General features: G+C 33.2%; 1 protein-coding gene across 1 annotated transcript in view; it reads left to right on the top strand.

Moving 5' to 3' along the window:
• The first annotated feature begins 11,013 nt into the window (after positions 1-11,013).
• LOC137922069 (LIM domain transcription factor LMO4) overlaps positions 11,014-24,015 on the top strand; it is a 125,325-nt gene continuing 112,323 nt past the window's right edge. Inside the window, exon 1 of the mRNA XM_068764920.1 lies at positions 11,014-11,319. The gene's annotated coding sequence lies outside the window, so the exon portion shown is untranslated. The remainder of the gene's footprint in view (positions 11,320-24,015) is intronic.

Genomic DNA, 24,015 nt, shown 5'->3' with positions numbered 1-24,015 from the left:
ACATTGCTAATAGAGCCTACTGGACTGGTAAGTTGAAGTGGCAGTGGGTAGAAAACATAACGCGCGGAAAAGATGATCGTTAGGATTCGGACCCTAAGGTTTTTTGGGGGCACAACGGACCGGCAAGAGCAGCTTATGACCTCAACGCACAAGGTGTTCTCGTTAAGATCGACGAAAGATGACGGATACAGGCTGCTTCGAACCAATTTTATTGAAAATCTATGTGGGAGCAATATGTCTAGTAGTGGACACCCAGTGGCTGAAGTAATGATGATAAGTTAAGTAGGAAATAGCAATATTAATTAGTTACGGTTAATACTGAAGTTGCTCATGCGCCATATAAAATTCGTCTACAATAAAACATCATGATCATGTCGTTAAAAAGATTTTTGGAGCCCAATTTAATGACAATGATACACGAAGAAAGTACATCAATGTCTTAATACATCAGCACAATGATGCTAACTGCAGCCTGCTGATTTCGTGTTTTGTTGGAACCAATCGTTGTTCGTTCCGCGCTTACTTAGGCCACTTAAACGTCAATCGTTCATTAATCCGCGCCCTGCACAATCGTTCATTTGGAGCGTTCTCACGCTTCATTAAAGTCTTTTTCGTTACTCGACGACCGCGTCTACCGTTTCCCCGAGCACAATGAACGAGTGATTCGGCGGCGAATAACGAGGGCATTTTGTCGGCCGCCTCTCACGTCCGACGCCTTCCGACGCTCAATGAAAGTTTACCTGCAGCCGTAACGAGCGATTTGTCCCCCGGCCCCGGCCTGGCCCGCGTCGGGCCCAAATCAAAGCCCATTCACATCTGCATGCGGACACAATGCTGGCAATTAGGACGCGTTCGCCCTACAATCGAACGTAATGCGTCCGTTCGATGACGTCGCTCGTACGGCCCGTCTTGCAAATTCCGTCGCCTTTAAATCACATCGTTTTATAATCTCCATTTTTTCATACCATATCATTACCATACTAAATTTATTCTTTTGCTATTAAAGCAAATACGTCGAATTACGAAAGTAACCAAATGAAAGTCAACATGTGTTCGGTTTTATTCTAAAAGCTTTCAATAACTTCGTTTGTTTAACGAACAGCCTACGTTTTATTGAATAAACGAACTAAGAGAAATTAGAAAATAAAAGCCTCAATTTCTTATCTATCCGAGGTTTAAGTTATGATGCACAAATGGAAAAATCTGGTACCGCTGACCAATCCATATTCCACTCTTAAGTAAACTGATAAAACTGATAACAATATCTACATTAACACACGATGTCCATTAATTAACCATATACAAAATTAATGAGCATTTTTAATGAACACTAATGTATAACTACTTTTTAGTAAATTAAATATTACGTCCAATTTATTTTAATGGTTTTCACGAGTTATCCAACACTTAAAATTATTATCTGTTATATTAAACAAAACGTCAAACGAAAACAACGACAGCCAACCGGTGATCTCTTCATGCAGTTCTATCGACAATTTTAGAATTCGAAATACTGTTCCATGTTGCATTTTAGCCCGACTTGATGTTGGTTATAAATGTAAAATCTTTAAAGTGGTAAATGTATATTCTCATTTATCCAAATATATAATGTCAACTAAATCTTTAGGGCTTTTACTTTAACATCCAATCCTTCTGTATAGAGTTATCACTTTGAAATATGTTACATTATTTTTTTAATGAAATGCAACAAACCAAAACTTCTCCGTGTACAAAGTCTTCAGGGACAGATAGTAATGTGTAATTCGTCTTTATATATAATAACCTGAATTTTAGAAAGGCTTTTTCTTAATATGTTACTAATACGATATTTATTATTTCTTCGTTGATTTTTGGACAGGATGTACCATAGATTAATTTAGAGCAAATGAGTTTTGTATTAACTTCTTTAAAAATTTTCCACATAATACCAATTACGCTCTATATCTGGTTGTCATAGATATTATGTAAATACCTAGTAATGATTTAGCCTTGAATCAAGATAGACAAATTGTTGACTTACTTTCAGCCGACAAAGTTAAATGCTTAAACGTGTTTGTTTGTTAATTTATTATTAAGTTGAATAATATTAATCAACAAATGTGTAATAATATTAACAATTATTATAAAACCCCGGGCAGATGTTTAGATGTAGTGTCACGCGGGGTCCATCGTTGTGTGTAACGCGTCATCGCCCCCATTGTGAAGGCAATTTGCAACTAGAGGTCTGGGTCAAATGTACACCGTAAATCTCTACACCTGCTTGAGTCATGCTGACTTATAGTCGCTTAGACCGTAAAACGCGTGACCACTGAAACACGTTATACTTGACATTCCACATGATGCATTTACATTAGTTACAATTTTAAACGTTGGTGTTTAACTATGAATATTTTTTTCCTACTCGTGTTAAGTTGACAAGTTTGTAATTATAACTTTAGCATTTTTGTAGCAATAGTTAATTTTTTTCATTTACTTAAATCTCTTTTTCGTTAACCAAAAAACGCATAATTTATGTGAATTAACAAATATCACTCATCACAAACAATAAAGGAAAATATGATGAATAAACTGACATGTCATCACCTTACATAAACCAACAGCTGCCAATCGTGCTATGTTTGGCCATATTGGGCGCCAAATCGATATATGCGTGAAGGGGGTTTCTGGTGCTAATCCAAGCCGAAGTACCCTCTCGGTGACACTTGCGCCTATATACAAATGATTTGCTGTTTATATTCTAATACAACTTTGATGAATTTAAATATAGTCTAACCGAAACCGCAGTACCGCGCCTTAGGAAGGCATGGCACGCTAGAGCTAAGCGCGAGCGTTGACTTTGCACTGACGTAACACAACGGCCGTATACTCCACCCGTTTTGCTGCGCGCTTACCTAAGACGCGGTACATTGATTTCGGTAGTACTATAATCACACAATGGAACAACCACCAAAGTGATCAGAAAGCCTTAAAGCTATTGGCTTTCCAAACCGGCGGAGTATTAAACCTAAAGGCATGAGCCAGACCTCTAGAAATCTAAGCCTTAATTACTGTAAAGAGGTGGTGGTGGAAGGTGTATTAAAGCGGTAAAACATTCCTTTATGTCAGCTTACCCACGTCTAATACGTCAAGTGACACAATGATCAGTTAGGGGAATACTTTTAAATATAGCCATATTACTACGATTTCGTGTGTTCTTAATGTTCCACTACATTTTTAACGCGGAAAAACTATAGGCTAAGCTTTGTAAATGCTTTGAAAATTTTAAACTGGTAAGATCAAAAAATGGTGGGATGAAATACACAAAAAATATGTGAAATCTTCCGATTCATCCTGGAACCCCATAGCTGATTGTTCCATCTTTATGAGAGGAACCATACATCTAAATTTTGAGTGTGAAGTATAATATAAACAGCTCATATTTTGTAAAATGTGAATTTTAATTGGCAAAAGAATATAGAAATAGATGAAAAATGTCAATTAATGTATGAAAAATATGTAGATTGAAAGTTATATGTGGTTTGATCATTCGGAACTTGGCACGATGCCCAATGGTCAATTTTATAACATTCCATGTCTTTCATCATCGTTATTTTAAATAACCATAAACCTACATATCTAAAGAACTCATGCCGACGATGTAATTAGAGAAAAATATTAATTTTAAGCTTAATTTTGCACAAGGCCAAAGTAAGGTCAAGCTATTATTAAGTAGTTTGTTATTATATCCCTAATACGAATAAATGTTAATAGCATAATTAGAACTAATAGAAATTCAGATATAAAAATTGTATGTTTTTTACAATACATATTCACGACCTCGATTGTATTATAATAAAGAAAAAAAATTAAAACATGATTATTATTCTGAACTATTCATTTGTATGTTACTATATATTATGCGTTTAAATTAAAATAAAGAATCTTAAGTTACAAACACTTATTGACTGACTATTTTTAACATAAACATTATTGAAATAGGCATGTTTTTCTATGACAATAATTGAAATAAATAAACATATAGTATTAAAATAACCTGTTTTTAATTTTATACCCTTGTATTGCCCAACCAGATTCGCTTGTAATGGATTCTGCAAACCCATATGCAAAAAAGGGAAAAAAATGTTTGTTTAATGTTATTGTTGTATTGACTAGAAAAAATAATAATAATAGTTCTTAAAATGACGTGATCATAACTGTTCGAAAAAGAACTAGCAAACGTGTGCCTTTTTGACTTTTAGTGCGCTGCTAATGTATATTACAATAACCGTTTGTCTTGTGCAGCTTTTACAACTGACCATAGCGCTGACCTGTATTTGTTAAACGAAACATTGCATTCGAGCTTTGCGCTGTTCCAGGAATTTTTGCTATTTTAAGAACATTTATAGGTGACGAAGAACGTAACGAGACAAAAAATTAAAACTAAAGCACGCATTTCAACGTGCGCATAAAACGACATTTTGAAATGTTATTTTTATGTTACTTTATTTACGCAGAACGCATTAAAAAAACAGTTGTAAAGGATTCACGAATGCGACATTTTATTTTAATATCCATCTGTAAGTGTATATAAAGGTTATTTACATTTATTATAAAACATAATTGTTGTTAAATAACCACACTACACTGAATAAGAGACGACATAGATAATTATATTTATAGTTATTACATACGTACTGTATGCAATCTATAGTTAAACTATATTTAGGTATTAAAGAAACTCCTACGAGTACGTTTGAAATGATGACATTGAAACAACTGGTTTAATAAGTATATCATCGTTGTACAATTTTATTAACACGTAGACTGAAGAAGTGAAAGTAATTTGTGATAGAATGTGGGCTCTGCTAGCCTCTCCGACATTTATTATCATCATCGCCATCATAATTTCATACATAGGATATGCGATGCTAGAAACGATCTGCATTCAGCGTGTTGGGCCGACCTTAACCAGATCGTCTGCCCATGTAGTAGGTGGACATACTAGGCTGTGTTTACCGATCCGTGGACTTAACTCTAGATAACCTTAGCCCCAAAAGAAATTATTATTATGTAAGTAAATCATTAAGAAGTCATTACTTATTTATTAACACTAGTATACCCCGTTCGCTAAGCAAACTTAATTAAACGTCCTCTTGTAAAAAATCTCTGTCTCACTTTTATACGGTAAAATATTCCTACAAAATTTAAGTCTTTACGCCTAATGGAACCTGAGAGATTATGACGAGTACATACAGGGAAATCGTACATATATTTTCATTTACTAAGAATTGTAATGCCAGGCTGAACCTCATCGTCGCCTTAAATTAAGAAAATACTATATACATTTTTAAACAAATTATATTCTAGAGCTGTGAATGTTGAAGGTAAAAACGATTAAAATTAAGATCCTTTTACTTACGAGCTACAGTCTGCGAGGAGAACGCACGCAAATGAAGTGTAAATTCTGACGCCTGGAGTTTCGAACAAGGGTACAATTAAGGCGGTGGTACACTGCATCGCTGCAGTTAAGGGCGGCCTCCAACCCCGTCCGTCACAATGCGCCAAATGACGAGCGCCCGGTACGCAAATGAAGAATATTGTCGGACTCCGTGAATACTCCTTAATGACGCATCAGACGCCCGTGTACTCGGTGCATCACCCACACTGCATTTGCACGATTGTCAACTTGTTAATTTGAATCATTGTAGGCCTTTGCCGATACTATGACTAAATCCTAATGACTCTCTCAAGAGAAACTCCTGTGTAGGTTTTAAAGAGAAATTACGATTATGTTTAGAGATAAATATGTTTTCATTGCAAGCTCACAGCGAGGCCTCCGCAACTACAACGTTGTATTAAACTATAGTCTTTATATTTAGCTGTCGTAAAGTCATTCAAGCGAAGCATTAATTTAATAAAAAGTTACTCAAATAAATAGCAACTTCTCATAAATTCATAGTGTAACGTAATCCATAAAGGTTTATTATTTAGACTGCTATGCGGTAAAATTCTGGAGTTACGATGCTCCAGATTTTTAAGTTACATAGGATATGAAAATCATTGCAGAAATAGACGTAACTAAGTCCAACGGATTGGCAAATTGAAGTGACAGGGGACAGACCACATAGCGCGCATAACAAATAGCATATATAAATCCTTAACCATTCTGAATATCTTCTTGTCTTACATTTATTTCTATGCTACAATTATTAGAAAATTTCTTTCTTTGGCTTTTCGGCGCTTTTATTTCTTCGCTCGAATATGATGAGTTACTTTAACATTTAATTAGTCTTATAGTATTCTACTGAAATGACATTATAAATTTTACATCGAACATAATAAAAATATAGGAGAAAGATTGAGTTTTTCTCCTTTGTTTTAATTCTTTTCGCCATTTTTCTGTAACACCGGGACCATTAACAAATTTTAACAAGCCAGTCCTTGAAAACTCAGGTACATGCGAAATGTTCGTTTGTTGTATGGAATGAAAAAAAAACTAACTCGACTCAAGGACCGGAGCGTTCGAAGCGGTTGCTCAACTAAATCAAGTGTACTTCACTTTATTAAAATTCAAACATTTCTAATAATTTACCGTCTACATATCCAATTAAATTGTATAGTAATAATAATACTAGTATTCACCTGTCATTGTAATCTTTATATCAATTGACAGAAATAAACGAAACCTTAAAAGCATTATTTAAAAGGGCGAAAATCGCTTGACTTCATTTACTCTAATGCGAACGTGTAGTACCGAACAGGTTAAATAACGGTGCATTTGTTTTCGTAATAAAAGCCCCAATATCTTTAGTCTGTGAGTCACCGATTACTACGTTATATTCATCTGGACGTAATACTCATGATAAATAGGGCCATTAAGTTTAAACAAAGATTAATTACCAACTGGAGCCCATTTCGGTTGTCGTATGTTAATTTCATTTCGTATGTATACACTCAAATTAGATTAATTATATTGTACCCATGCAAGTAATTTCTTTTGGAATATTAAATACATAATGTGACGTACAACACACGCTTATAACCGCTTGGTTTCAGTACGGACAAGTTAATTTCCTGTTGTCACGTTAGCGCGGTGATCGGTGAACCGACGACAGAAATTGATGTATCTGCACCGATTAGGATAAAAAAGTAAAGTATTAAAGATATTTAAGTTCTTAATGATATTTTATATAGAAAAAAAAGGAATCTTAACAATCATTTCATGCATAGGACGTCCTAGTGTTAAAAATAGGCTTCCCCCATTGATTTACAATCAAACATGTTGGAAACGGCCTGATAAGTTCGCCTGTCCACCTTTTAAGTGGAAGTCTTACATTGCCTCAGCCGGCCCATGACTTTGACGTCCAGAATCTTAGAGCCTGAGCTGCGTCTACTTATCACTTCCACTTGCCTATCCCCTAGGTTATGTCAATGACATTCGTGCCTCTACGGATCTCATTCCTAATACGATGATTGAAATGTTACAAGATGCGTTTTGAAGTTGTTACTTTACATATATGAGTGATAATACACCATCTGTAACGTCGTCAACATACAGTCGGGAACCGATAATTTAATTCCATATATCATTGTACCGCATTGTGAATTCGGCATGTTCTACAATCTCAAATTTAAAAAAAAATATGAGACGTTCAACAATTCGCATTACGCACGTGTGACTACGCGTAATTACTCTTTTTATCTTTAAGTAGACAATTTTGTTCATACAATGCAAAGCTCATAACTACCTTATCATTTTTATTAAAACTATGATAACGCAAAGTAAATGTTTTAATACTCCTTTTCTAATTAAGAGTTACACATGCTACCGAACGTGGATTTTAATCAATTTGAAAAAAAGCTTAACGATCCTTCTGGTAAAAGTAATTAATAGTGTAAAGAAATTTGTTGAATAAACTTTTATTTGGTTCGATCGTTTATCCAACTCATGAGTCGTTACTTCAGATCCTTAAGGCCGTTTGTTATTCGGTCCGTATGGCTTGCCCTCTGCTACTGTAATTTGCCAATTCGCACGATGATTATGTAATGGATTTAAGAAGTTTATTAAACAAAAATCGTATGACAGTGTTAAAGATTTTTTGTGTGAAAATATTTAAGGACATATGTCCCATCTAAGTTAATTGTGGGCTCTTCTCTCATCAGAGCTCGTGTATAATACTAATAGCTTAAAGTTTTAGGATGCTGTTATAGAGGAACTGATAAATATCTGATTGTAGTTTCTATTAAATTGGACTTTTCTGGAATTTTTCTTATGAATACGTACGTACGTAAGAAAACACTGTAAATGTTTTGTCATGGATTATTATCATGTCAACTGATAGACGCCCAGTGCAAAATCTAAGCCTTCCCCAAAGGTCTTAGGATGCCCATATCCTGCGACTTTCTGCCTGCTCGCGATCGCTAATCGGCCAGAACGGCTGAAACATAAATGTTAATTATATTATGTGGATGATAATAAGAATGAATGTATAAACATCTGCCACTAGTTATCTGAAAGTGTTTTTTTTTTCGAGAATATATGTAAATATCGAATTAGCTCCACTGTCTACAAGATTCGCTAAGACGGGACTGTATAAACGTTGGTAAAAAAAAATCTTTGAGAATAATTACTTGACGTTAACCATTGATTACTTTAATTGAAAGAACTTTTTGTGTGAATTGCGTAGTTTCTGCTAACAAATATTGCAAACGTAACGATGTGTGCATTTACTACCAATTGATGATTAATAATATTTATGTAATAAAATTTGTAACAAAGATTCCTTACCCACATATATTAGGGCGGCCAAGGCAAATAGTTTAATTTGTGGTTCAGAAGCGTTTTCTTGTCCTTATCATGATGTTTATTATTCCTATCTACTACTACTTCGCGTGTTTTTTAATTGAAATATGTTATAGAGGTCGTTGAGTAAAAATTAATACCATGGTCATAGAAACAATGACTGTAAGTTTTATTAGTAACGTAAGAAACCCAAAAGCAAGGTAACGAAGTAATTTTTAACTATAATAATAATATAATTTTTACTTGCACAACATTAAAAAAATAGTCATAAGTATAACCTTTTCAAATTTATTTAGTATTGTCAGCCACAAAACGATCAGACTCTCTCACCTGCTTGCAAAATGCAGTCCTTTTTAACCTCTTATAATTGAATCGTTTTATGTTAAAATACTTCAATAATGCACGAACTATAAATAATAATTATAAAAGCTTATTAAATTTGCAAATTCTCAGACGCCTCATGAATATCTTGCATTAATAATAATTATCATAAATCATTACTTTTTGCTTTATGGTATAAATTAGAATAATAAAAATTTTAATAAATTATCATAATTTGAATAATTATTTTTAATTAATAATAATTACACGTTTAATTAATTTTACAATGTAGTAATGAGGACCTCTTTTCCGTTTTTAAATTGGCAGTATCATGTACCATTAACTCAAATAATATTAATTGTTAAAAAAAGATTATAATTTATTAGTATTTAACGAAAGTCCTACTGGCACACAAGCATCTTGAAGGTAAGTGCGACGGATACCCCTATTTTTAAAATGGAATGTATCAAGTCTATACTCTATTAAGTTTTCGCTAACAATATATATAGGCATTAAGTCTGCCTTTAAAATTATAAAAAGGGTTAATAAATAAATTATTATAAGCATTTGTCTACAATCTATAGCACCGCGTACTGCGCGTGCATTTTCGGCCAGTTTTCATAGTGATCACAATAATTTGAAACATCTGCCTAGGAAAGAAAAATAAAAGAAGGCCGATGACCAAACCGGTGGTCATACTAAGTATCTAAAGAGCTGAAATTACTGATTAGTGTTGCAATGCATCGATAGAGACAGGTAGTCTTCAGCAGTAACGGAAGCGTTTTGAGAAGGACACCTTACTTGTATATTGAAGAAATGTTGGAAAGAATGATTAATTATAATAGACTATATAGCGTTATACATATTCTTTTCTTTGTTTCAAGAGATCGTCAAAATAAGCGCTACAGCGAAATCTCTTTAGTTACAGAATTTGGAACATTTTCGTTCACCGTCTTGTCTTAAGATGACAATTTTTTTTTCTTTTTAATATTTAAAATTCTCTTATAACGCGTTGTCGACTTTGTTACAACAGATTCCTGGGGCTTTTTTCCTGCGTATTTTATTGATAACCAACTGACTGACCACCTGTAGGTACAGAGAAAAGTTTTTGGCCTATTACTGTTCAATATAAACTAAGTTAATAAATTAATATTACGTATTTCAGTGAGATAATTTAATTTATTGTTTTTAATGTGGTATCAGTGAACAATGATTACTTACAACCATATATCTTCCCTTTCGTAAGCCGTAGGACTATAATAATAATCAAAGTATATTTTTACTGTAATGTGTGTTGATTGGGATAGACAAAAGTATATATAGATAAAGTACAATTAACTTTAAACCTAAATTAACAGACATTATTTTCGAAATCCGTTTGGAAAGGCATTTGATAATAAAGAAGTAACCCAGTGAGCAGCGATGAACCGGCTGCCGAGAGCGTCACACTCGTGCACGCACTATAAACTCCTTATTAGCCAGTCGCTTGCCGACACGACGTCGTCAAAATAACTCACTCTGACTTTATTTTACTTCAGTATGCAAATGCACTCCAATTAGCGGAGCTTACATTTCTTGGTAGGTATAACTCATTATTTCAGGCAGTTTTTTTGCGACTGTACCGTAACCGCGGTAATTAACCATGAACGGGACGGATCCTTTAACGTTCGCTTATTAACTTCTAATCTTTGTTAGAGACCGTCGATCTTAATGAATTCAATTAAGTAATAGGTGAAGGCTGCGGCTCTCACTAAAATTTAAAACTTAACGTTCATCGTCATAATGACGACTCGGCGAGTGTACAAGGGGGAGGCGAATTAATCAAATAATACCGCGGAGGTGCGGGGCCGGCGTCCCCGCGCGCCCTTCCCCCGCGCCCAACCGCGTGGCTGCCTCAGTTGCGACCGAAACGCCGCGTGGGGAAGTGTCGTCAATCCCCGTAAACATATCTACTTTTTTCGCAATTCTTCAACGTTTTGTTTTAAAAGTTTCTTAGGAAGTTTTGTGTGTTAAGTCTGTAGTATTCTTAGACATTTGAATGATTCGTGACTGCTATTAGCTGTGTAGTTTATTCAGTTTACACGTTAATTGTGTTTATTTTTTGTTATTGTTAAGTTTTTTGTTTGGTGCATCTCGCCGGTCCGGAGACCGGCGGTCCGACCGAGGCATCAAGCCTGGACGCACAATTAAAGGACCCCAAAGGACAAAGCCTTTAGGTAACTATTCCAGTAACTAGTTATAAAGTGAAAGCGTTATTTATTCGAACGTATTATAATTTAAAACTAACGAAAACTTGTGCACCGACCATTCTTAGTTCCTATGTATTATTATCAAAAAGAAATCTGATTTGTAATCTTTTACTACGCACGCAATTGTTCTGAAACGTCGAAGAAATCGCAATACTTATTGAATTTTCATTTATTAAATCACTACATATTTTTAAAAATCCGTCGGAAAGAAAACGGAATGCATAGCACAGATTCGACCAAATAGAGAAACATTATTGTCAATAATTACCGTAATATTTTGGTAATAGGCTACTGTACTGAAGAACTATGTGCAATGTTTAATATCAGTTATATTTTGTATGTTAATAAATGTAGTTTTAAAGATTGAATGTAAATTTTCTTACTTTAATTGAATAAGAAAATGTTTGAGATTTTCTGTATTCCATGACTAATGTCACACACCACACCAGTTTTCATTGAAGAGTAATAACATAAAATTTCTGTAGGAGGCAAATTCGTTCCTTATCATGTAAACAACAGGGTATATTTTGATACAACTTGTTATAAAAGACTGTAATTATTAATAATACTAGCATAACTTCGTGTTAGCCTGCGTAACTTTCTCTAAAATTATGCGAGAGACCATTGGCCGAGCTTAAATTAATTTCGAAAATATGGCTAAGCAATATTATGTGGACCACTTCATTTCATCGCCGGTTTAATTAAAAACGAGTGCCCGCACCCCTCCCTCCTTTTCGGGTTGAAGTGCCCCCTACCCCGCTTGGGTGTCTCGCTCCGCTTATATTTAGATAATTGTACAATCATCTAAATTAATGAGTCTCTTATCCGGTACTGGCATCCATTGTTTTTTATTTGTCATCGGGACACGACACACGATGACTATTTAATTTTTCAAAATAATTTTAATTGGAATATAAATATATGATTAGGTAGTAGCTCAGCGTCGTATATTTTTATTAAAATTGTTATCCGCTATTGCCGAGGTGTTCATAACTCGCACTGTTGACTACAGTGATAGAGCTGAATGCAATTAAAAGTTTTACTACGTGCGTGGACGGGCGTTCGCGCGAATATCTACCTTAATTTACGTTCACGATAAGCTCGACTTTTGAGAACCAATTAATAACTTATCGCAGCTTATTATATTATAATAACAGATGATTTGAGACAATATTCAATGTGATGAGAATCTATTACTGTTACTTTATAAAGTATTCAATAGCTAATTTATATAATGAAGTCTGTTCTGTACGATCACATAAGTACAATCGTAAGTTGAATAAATTTAATTTATTGCAAACTTCCAATTTAAGTGGTTCTGTGTGCAAAGCATGTTTTTGCAAGTAATAGTTAATGTAAGTGATTGCGGAAAAGATAGTAATGTAGTCGCTTATAAAAATGGGCGTCAGAGAATACCCGTAATGAAGCAGAATATTTAGTGTCTACATAGTTTGATATAATAACTAAGAGTGTAGCGGCAATAGCTTCTTATAATTGTTAGATAAAATATATTTGATGTTTGTGTCATACATTGCTTTCGACAAATTAAATGCATGAAGCGGTAGAAGGTTGGCGAATGGAGTGGGCACGACTCCCCGGAAGGCCCCAGGCGATCTGTCTAATGAACCCGCACCGCCCCGCAGCCTGATTTATTAACGAATTAAATGCATTCTGTTGCACCCTCGTGGAAGTGTCCGATACATGAGCATGTACAATTTTACAACACGATTAGCGGTAAAAATTAACGGGCTGCTATTAAAATGAACGTATGCTCCTTCAAGATTTTGTATGATTTTTGAACTACTTAAGGCTATTATATAAATGTATGTGTTTAACCGTTTACCCATTATGACTAAGAATCATACACAGGGCGAATGGTTGTAGATTAAAAGCTTTAAAGGGGCCAATATAAACCACGTTATTATTAGTCAGCCGAAACACTTTTTGAATGCAGGCCGTTTTCTGGCAATACAAAGTCTGCAGGAACAGATAGTAAACCAAAATTAATTTTAATTGTGTTATATTATTTATTTTATATGTAATATCTTAAACATAAAAATAGAATGAATAAGAAAAAAAAATTGAATAATCATCTATATATTTTCTTAATTTGAGCCCGAATAAAATAACTACCCGCACATAAGTTCCTCTATAACTTACAACAAAACAAACTCGCATGCCATGCTAATGAAGCTTGCTTAGTACAACTTGGGTTCGTCGCGGAGATTTCGAAAGTTTAGTGAGTAATCTGGTATTAGATTGGCCAGTAATAACAATATGAAAGGCCTCTCTCTTAAAACTTTAATATTAACCATGCGTTGCCACGTACCTATACTAAATTGTTACAAACGCACCACTTAAATTTTAATAATATTAAGGAAACCAGTGCAAGCACAGCGCGTTAAACAGGTGGCTGTTGGAGCTTTATGGTTCTGGTGTAAAGACCACGGACTGGCCAACGCGGCAAAGGACAACAGCCCGCAAGGTGGACAGGCGACCTTGTTAGAGTCGTTGGAAAACCCTAAATGAGAGAGGCCTGTGGCTTACAGTGGACGTCATATGGCTGAAATGATAATGCTCGAGAAACTCGGTTATTTATTTATGATTCACCGAGAGCGATAGACTAAAGAAATCTATACATGTCCTTCACAGACTTCAACTAATTCAACATAACTTTGTAAGCTATAATACAATTCTAAGATGGCTACTTATAAGCTAACAATCAAACCTAGAGTGAAGTGGCGGAAACATTTTTCATGACCATGCGCAAGAGCAGATTCAATCTTCGACTCCTGTCAGACATATGATGATATCTGAATGTCAAATAAGTCAACGTGAAGCATAAATTGGGAGATAAGCCAAGTTAATAAATGATAGGCACGATGAAAAATCTGTCTTATTTTTAAAATGAATAATGGTAGTAAAACTTCGAACAAAATGAAGCGCCTATAGTATTTTTCTATTACTTTTGTTATGACTCACTCTTCTCTTAATGGCAGACAAAAATTCTTACTGTGATGGACGAATTTTGTACGATAGTAGCACTTTTTGTCAAACCATATACTTAAAATAATTTGTACGTCCAACTTCAGCCGACAGGTTGAAAAAATGTTTTTTTATGAATTTTCTAGAGTTGACCATTTCCTATCACCAGGTTTCGGGGATTATTAGACATCACTGTACGTCAAGTGAAACAAATTCTTTTTTAATGCAAGTCGTAGTTATTATATATATATATATTACTTGTATGAGTTGACCGATTTACAACCTCCACATTTATATAAATAATGAATGTTTGGCGAGTGTTAAAGATATGTTGAACAACGTTTTCAATCTCCAGTTAAAGCATTCTTCAACAAGTGTTGATGAATGCCTCAGGGGAAGGATGGTCAAACAAAGATCAAAATGCAAAAAAACTTTCTTACATTTAAATCATTTTTATGAAGTTATACAGGCACATAGAAAAAATAAGTACACAAAACAAAAATAGAACTAATTCTTTTGAAAAAAAAAGTTATTATTTTATCGCAAGTTGAAGTTTTTAATTAAAAGTAAACAGTTTGAAATGCATTTATGTGTTAAAATCTCTTTATTTACAATATGTTAAAGTTTCAATCGATTGGAGATATTTAAGAATCCGTTAATATAAAGCAGTTTAACAAATCATAATTTTAGTGGCCACATGAATGAATGTAATATTTAATAAAATAAATACAATTTGTTGTCATTTAGCTTTTTGTCTCATTTAAATTACGTTTTCAGCAATTTCGCACTAATTGACAGTATAAAATCGTTTATAATGTTTATGTTCAGATAAGAAACTAAACTATGTGAATTCAAACAAATAGTTGTTAAATTATGTTAGTTATTCCACGGAGTTTCAAGTACGTTTGTGTTTAATCATTTATAATAACGAATTTAAGTGTCAGTTTTGATAACAGTTTAATTAAAAAGTATAGAAACTTAGCCTTCACCTAATTTCTTAAATTCTTTCTTACATTAATTTGGTCTGTTATCACTCACAATAATCTATTGTAAAATGCATAGTAATTGCGACTGGCGTATGTTTCCTATACTCTTTTCAAATTAATTATTTATTTATAAGATTCACATCAACTATACTTAGTTATCTGACCATTATATATTACATACTTATTATATCATCTAGTTTACGAAATGTTTATTGAATAATAAATTATTTGTCTATAATTTCATATCGCTTTAATGATGATGATCATTACATTTCTACGACATCATTACATTTACGTTAATAATATAGTAACCCCGATATATTTGAAATAAATATTGTGCAAATTGGCTTTATTAATTAGTAAAAATCAATAATAATTGAGAAAATCAGTAACGTGTTTAATGAATTTCATTGCCGGCAATTATTCCAGTTTACCTAGAGTTGTATAATATTAAACCTAATGTTCGCTGTTTTCTTCACAGACAGGATTATGGATATTATAAACATGACTTGAATAATTTTGTAAACTCTTAACGTCGCGGGATTTAGGAATTTCACTATGTAATTGGTTATAGTTGAAAAAATTTGAACAGATTAGATGTATAGGAATTTCTTGTTGTCAATTAATTTATGGTATATCCCCTACAAAAATGAAAGGTTTGACAAATAATAACTAATGTAATAAATAAGAAAAATCATTATCCAAATTCAAATGACTACATATGAATATTAATTACTGTTTACTATCTATCCCTCAGAAAACGTTGGTCTGTCGCATTTCAATAGACTTTTGGAGTGTTTACTTTTAGGGTATTTGAAAATAGGTGTAGAAGCTTTCAAGCTTTTTTATATCAAATGAGTATTACATTCACCACGTTGAAGCTTTAACTTATATAACCGATTATCCTGTTTATTAGATTCGTTGTTACCATTTGCAAAACAACGGCTAAATTTCTCTGTGTATTATTTTTAAATCTAAATACTTGATCGCACTATTATTAAAAAAAAGTTGTTTACGTGTAGGCGTCAAACTGCTTACACATATCGTTATTTAATGTACTTAGACGGTACCCATATTATTGCTGCGTCCATTATTTATCACACGGGCCGGTAAGGGACGACGCCGCAAGTGTTAAATTATTAAACAAGCGTTATAAACATGCCACCCCAAACTTGCCAAGAATATACATATTCGATGTGTGCTGATGTCGGAATCATTGATATCCTTACAAGTTCTTCTCTAGTTTTCATCGCAAAGTAATGCTCTTGTAGTATGAAATTTACATTTTATTACAAGTTAGGTAAAATACAACCAAAAAATTTATATATACATTGATTTAACTCTAATATTAGATGTTTTTATGTCCTTTTACGTTAAAAGCCAGTTATATGGCAAGGAATAGTAAGTTGTTGTTAATAAAATTATCCAAGTATAATTGACAAACCCAAACACGGTGCTGTATATTTTGTATTTGAGAAACCTGAGTGGTATAACATTGTTAGTAGTAGAGAGTCATTTATTCGCTTCCTGAGTAAATCTATAAAAGAATTGATAAAAAATTTAATGCGAATTTTGTGCAAATATTAAAATATACTTTTTGAGGAAATACAATTCTCAAATTGAGAGATGATGACAAAGAAAGGCCAGGTATAAGTAAATCACGCAAACTACGTTAAGTTCGAAATGGAATTTTCATTGAGTGAGTGGGCACGTTGGCACACCTGCTCTGATATCGCATGCCCTCTCGCCGGCCCGTAAGTCCACATCGACTAAACCGGTTTCAATTACAGGTTATGACCACTACAAACTTAGCTACATATCCGTTTGGCGGAAACGAATCTCTCGGCCTCCTTGCATGTCGCTTATGTTGATTAAACATAATTTGTTACATATTTTTCCTTATACCGTCATACTGTCAGCATACTATGTAAGCATTAACTCTGCTCCTTCTATTATATAAAACCTATTTTGCTAATAACTAATGACATTAGAATAATTTGTTTTTTAACAATTTTTTTTTTTGGTTTTTGATCACTTTTTTGATATTGGATTAATAACTAATGAAGTCATTGCATATAGCAATATGTATTTGTTTCAAATAAATTACACATCAGTATAATTATTACATTATGAATATGAACTCAATTATTGCCACCTGATAATTACAAAGATAACATCTTAAATAAGAAAGAGTACGCAATATATTCAGTAAAGTTTTCGCTTTTTAAATCATGAATATAAATATCATATCAAATGAAAACCTGATATAGTTTAACTAGGAACAGAACTTGAGCTATCATTGGAATCTTACAAAGAGATAAAAATTCACAAATTATGATATAATTTTTACTTATAACGCAAGAAATTTAAAATGGCAACGAACGAAACCATAAACAATTTATTGCCTTATAACGACCACTTTAATTTGACGTTTTACAGTCCATAAACGTTACAAACAATGATAATAAACAAGATGTGCGCAGTCGCACGTCTTGCCAAGATGTCCGATTATGTTTGGAGATCGATAAAAAGTTAATTAACTTTAGTCCTTAATCTCCACATTAAACATTTAAACTTTAAAATGTATAGCGATTATTGTAATATTGTCAGTAACGACATATATATATAATTACTTGAAAATATTGCCTACGAAATGCAATTCCATTAGTGCAAGTTAATATATAATTGTCATGAATCAAATGATATAAGATGTCAATGAAAACTTTAGTAGATACAAAAAAGGGGAGCGAGAATAAATTATTCAGACGTAATCATCGATTAAAAAATATCTCAAGACCATTTTCGCTTTGCTTAAATTATTCCGGACCAAACATTTTCAAACAATTATAGGCGGCTGTAAAAAATGCCAATTTCTGTAATTATAACCTAAGAACTTAAACGTTCGCAATATTATATCCTTTTAATCAAATAGCCAAGTATAACCGCAAAGTTCAAATTTAAGTTTTAATATCTTTAACTAAGGTAGAGATGGGGTATTCTTAAAATTTTTCTCTGCGTGCGGCCACTCCACTCTTGCCAGTCATCCAATTTGATGGAGGGAATTTTGTGTTGTAATTGCTACTAATTATTGTTTGAAGAGCCATCCTTATAATAGCCTGTTAAAAATACACGACGCGCTGTCGACTACCATCGATGTTTATTACGACGAATGATTGTTATAATGTAATGCACTTCGTTAACTATAATTAACTAAAAAGACAAAGTATAGCAACCAATTAAAATTTAATAAACTCTTAAAAAACTGCATTGAAAGACTGCGCTGTCTAAATGTAAATCATCATCGTAAAGTAAATCTTTTCTTCTTATAATTAATGGCGTTTCGTTGCGTTCTAAATAAAATAAATGGCCATCGTTAACTAATAACGGCAATAAACGAAGTAAAGACAGTGGCCATATTTCACCCGTTGTCATGGCAACTGGCGCGCCAAACAACCGCCGCTCCGCGCCGCGCCGGTCAGATTATTAATTCTACACGTAAGTACGTAAGTGGAGAGAGTACGGCGAGGCGCACGGCTATCGAGTGTTTCGCTCGTTATTATGACAAAAACTTGAAGCGCCGTTTAAGTTTGTACAAAATACGTACGAGACGTGCCGTCAGTCAACCAAGACTTATGCCGGCAGCGGTCCGAATTGATACATCGATGTTAATATTGTTATTTATACAGTTGCCACGTTTTATTTAAGTTAAACACAACTTACAGTGTCTTTAAGTTTCACGTTAAACAATTTGGATTTGTTATAAAATGATATCCACGCCACATACGTATTTTTCAATAACATTTACTTATTATGGATACGGATTCGTCTCAGTATGTTTACTTAACAAACAATTTTTTTTTAATAGCAAACGAATATGTCGAATACTATAACGATGTACCGTATGTCTTATGTAGATGGACGTTTAATCTTTTCGCATAGTTCGTATACAGGTATAATGGATATCTTTTGTAGGAGGCCGTATATATGCAGAAGCATATAGTATAAAAAATAGTGAAGATAGTGCTTAAGTATTACTGTGTTTATATACTACAGCTATTATAAAATTATTGAGTGAGAAGACATATCGTCCCATGTTACAAAGTGAAAATCAAACAAAACCGTTCAACTTCACAATGCAATATCCACCAAATCGTTCTATTCACTTCTTTATATGAGTAATTACACTGTTTAGTGATTATAATAATTTACCTTAAAAATTAAAGTTAGAGGTGGTTGACTTTAAATCAAATTTTGTCGTGCTTTTCACACCACTTTACGAGCCAAAGTATACATAGACGGGAACTGCTAGTATCGTGAGTTTTCTTTTAAAAACCTAGTATCCCTCAAACCATGTCCACATTAACAAGTACGTTTGATATCAATTTCCCCATTAATTGCTCATCAATTGATATATTTAGTGTAAAAATACGACACTTTTTAAATAAATCATTTAGCACTGATGAGAACATGGGGTTTGGTGTGTTAGTACTGTACTAGTTATAAACAGGGTAATATAATTAAATGACGCGTTTGAAAATATAATTTAAAAAAAATTTGTGACAATAATATACGTTCATGCGTGTGTAATGTAAGTTTATATTGACATTTCGAATTGTATATCATATTTATATTAATAACAAAACCGGTGCAATGCGGACACAATAAATAAATTATTTCTTAAACAAAACCAAGCGTCTCCGTTTTTAGACCATCGTGGTCATAATTCTAGTTTAGAACAATATGTTGCTTCATTATCGGGGCGTCCGGAGCGCTAACAGCAACTAAGTAGATAACAATCAGCTTGAAGGCTTGTTCGAGACACGAAATTAATTAAAACAAGTTTGTTCGCGGATCCTATGCAGGGCGAACAAAGCCGTGCTGAGTCACTAGGTAATTACGCTACGGCAGACGCCTGGGAGGCGCCTCAAATCTCACATTATCTTGCGGCTCATTACTGCCTGTGACGGTGCGCTGGATCCCCCCTCCGGTCGCGGTCGCAATTATTATAGCAATTATTAATTTCCTAAGTTTCCCACTTAGGTGCTTAGATGTACGGCTTAATACTATGTTCATCACACTGTGAATGATCGCAACCACTAATACTTAATTAAAATGCTTAGACACCTATTGTGTTTCGTAAGAAACATCTGTGTGGTCGCGTTACTAGACTGTCGTATCGCTAATAACTATAGATTCAAATAAAATAACGACTTACAAAGGTTTGGTGATAAAGTTTATGTCCCATTATAAATCAACTGTTTCTTTCATTAAAAGTAAACGAGGTAACTCAATAAATATTTTTATTTCACCAATAAAGAATATTGAAATAAAAATACCATTACATACATTGGCATATATAGATGTATGTTAACAAATTCAAAACGATTTAAAATAAGGCAATCTGGACGTAAGAATATTGAAAATTTTATTGTGTAAGTAGTATCGATATGACATGAATTCATGTCATAAATGGCATTTAACTGACTTTTTAATATTACAAAAACAATAAGGTTTAAAAAAATCGAATTACATAAATTTATATTCCGATCAATTCGCAAACCAAATGTTTTGGTGGACCTGCCCTGACGAATTAGCAGTGTACCCGCCATGTCATCACAAATTTTAATAATATCCCATGATTAATTATATTTAACGAGTAACGAGTAAAGACAGAGGGCGATGGAGGCAAGATGGAAGGCTGATTGATGACAAGCCAGCATCTTGTCGACTTCCAACCACATTGTTCCTATTTAATTGCAACTTTTAACTCGTAATTTTGGCTTATTGTCTATCACATAGTGGGCGATATAATTTGATTTATACGGCCCGCTGACTCATTGCTTATATTAATTTTGGAATAGCGAAGACAACGCTGTTATTTACGCTCGCCCGTCGAGCTGAATCATGCTGATAAACTTCTTTAATTATGCAATACAGTAATTAGTTACATTACATTAAATTTGATCCGATCATCGGCTATTCATGATATCCGTGACATTAGATTAGAGTATTATCGTTTCTTTTTATATCGGATTTCTTCTTAATTATCTTTTTATTGATGATAACACATTTATATAATTTAGTTCAACTGATATCAGATTTTTAATATTTAATTAATTTTAATTAAAGAGGGAGATTAATGTAATGCCGACACAATTAATATTTAGATTAACCATTACATATGTACACCATGCATATTAGATCGAGGTCCGTCAATAATACTTGGCATAGCAATCATGAACGTTACGAGTGGTAATTAAATCGTTGGATTCTTATCGTGTTCTTCTCTTTAAAATATACCCAACTTTCTCAAAAACAGAATATTCAAAATATTTATTTGATCTTAACATGGGCACAGTGATTTTCAGGGATTTTAATCAGACGGTCAAGACATTCCATTTGTCTTTAAAAGGAGTTTATCCTTTTATCTTTTGATTTGTTTCCTTAATTTTATGTAATTAATACTTATTAGTTGCATCAGAATGTTACAGAAAAGTGTTTGCCAGTTCCATCGTTCACATATGCACTTGTCGCTTGGATTTACTAAAAATGCGATAAGGCATTTTATAGACACGTACATAAAACATTATGATCTTGTACGAGTACATCAATATTGACCAATGTATTATCTTAACATCTTCAAAGGTATATCTTCGTTTTATATTTATGGTCGGCAATGCATTTGGTATGGTTATAATTTTTCTAAATAAATTTTAAAAATTTATATTATATACTAGCTGTCAAAGAGCAGAAGTTATTCGACTGTTGCAATAAAATAATATAAATGTATCAAAAATTATTTCAGAGTAATAGCTTCATTTATATATCTTAATAATAAACTTCGGCAAAATAGAAGAATAAGTTATCTATTATGCGCAATGTAGTCTAGTAACGATGGGATTGAATTTTCACTGTATTACTGTGTAATACACAATTTTTGATAAATGAATGAAAGTTCATACAGGACATTTTCTAATTATTTTTTTATACATATTACATATCTTTGATACGTATTATTAAACTTATTATATTTGATTCACGTAAAATGTTTTATTGGTAGGTATTGTTGCTACTAATTTCTTCATAAGAACCTTTCTATAAATTGTAAAACCTGGACGAAAATATTAAGAAATCAGTCGAATTGGTTGAATTTTTCGTTAAGAAATATATATGACTATCTATTTTATTTATACAGGTTTATATGCCTACGTTATACCTTAAAATGATTATAAGTCAGTGTTAAAATTGATTCTTAAGCAATGAAATTAAAATCCAACAATACGTGATAAACTACACGCGTTCTAAAACGGCAATGTTTGTTAAGTTAAACAGGTAACAGTACATGGCATGGCTTATCTTTGGCTCCGAATACAATGAACCATCTGTTACGGTCTCGACGAGTGACGATATACGGTCATTGCAAGGAAAACATTTCAACGCCACTTAAAACTTAAGTATTTACAAGCCTAGATGAAAGTTAAGTAAACTGTAGTAGACGAACATAAATGCAACGTTTAATCATAACTAACTATGCGTCTTTAAAAGAAATTAATTATTTTAATAAACTGCATAGTTTATAGATACTTTATGTTATCGACGGTAAGCCTCGTTATTAAGAGGCGGTCTGGGTGGAAATTCGGCGTTCATTTTCGCCGAAATAGAATAGTACACACGATCTACTATGTTACATAGTTTATTTCCATGACCGATATAATTTCAATTCCTCTTTACGAACCTTAAGCAAAATTTAGGAATCAAATAACCTTTATTACCTTACACTTCGGTCATTTATCTTTTTCCTTCCAAAGCGTCTTACTCTAGAATAAACTTCTCTCTCGGACTTACAGACTCAGCAATGCTTAATAAGTTTTAAAACACCTATTAGTCGAAAAATTTACATAAATTGACTATACTCGTTTGTGCAAGTCATCCGCCAGATTTACATTCCCATGCGCACAAATATTTCGTTGGTTAATAGACGCGGAACAATTATGTACTACCCTTAATATTACGCTTTCATTATTAATTGAAATTTAGCAATTAATAATTCTTTCCGTTTTCTAGAGCGCGCCAAAAGAGCAATACTCTATTAGCCCTCCGGACTGCCTTGAATACTATCATTGGTGTCGCCATTGGTTTCTAAAAGTATGGCAATACTTTTTGAAACCCATGGCTTTTATTATACCGAAGTGCCTACATTATATTCTCTTATTTAAGTAAGTATTTATTAGTTATTAGGTAATAGGCGTAGCATTTGTTATTTAGTATTTTAATACTAAATAACATCTTCGATCTTAAAAGACATTAATTAGCCTTCGCAAGTAAAAATTCATCTCAGTCATATCGACATTTCTGAAGGCCGTACCAGTCTTTGAATACGTTAATTCAGATTCGATGACAAGCTCTTTCCATACCATCCTATCGTCTACTTTCCTTAGGACAACAGTAATAGAGAGTTCAATTATTGTTTTGATTTGACCAGCGGGTAGGTGATCGTCGCAGTAGTGTTACTAATTTCTTTCCAACACACAGCTACAACCTGTACTTTCAGAGAACAAAATATTTTTTGGTTATGAAGCGTTCTTGTAATCTCCCGAACCTTTCTTTTGTTAAGATATAATTCAACAATTGCAAAACCTTTAAAAATGGAGTTACGTGATCCTATTTATTTAGAAACGGCGCAAAGTATATT

Source organism: Battus philenor, unplaced genomic scaffold, assembly GCF_028537555.1.
Source record: "Battus philenor isolate CCGP_79_NKW_IND1 unplaced genomic scaffold, ilBatPhil1.0.hap1 SCAF_2, whole genome shotgun sequence".
NCBI classification, from domain to species: domain Eukaryota; kingdom Metazoa; phylum Arthropoda; class Insecta; order Lepidoptera; family Papilionidae; genus Battus; species Battus philenor.
Note: the sequence above shows the minus strand (reverse complement) of the source record. Positions and strands in the feature narration are given on the sequence as shown.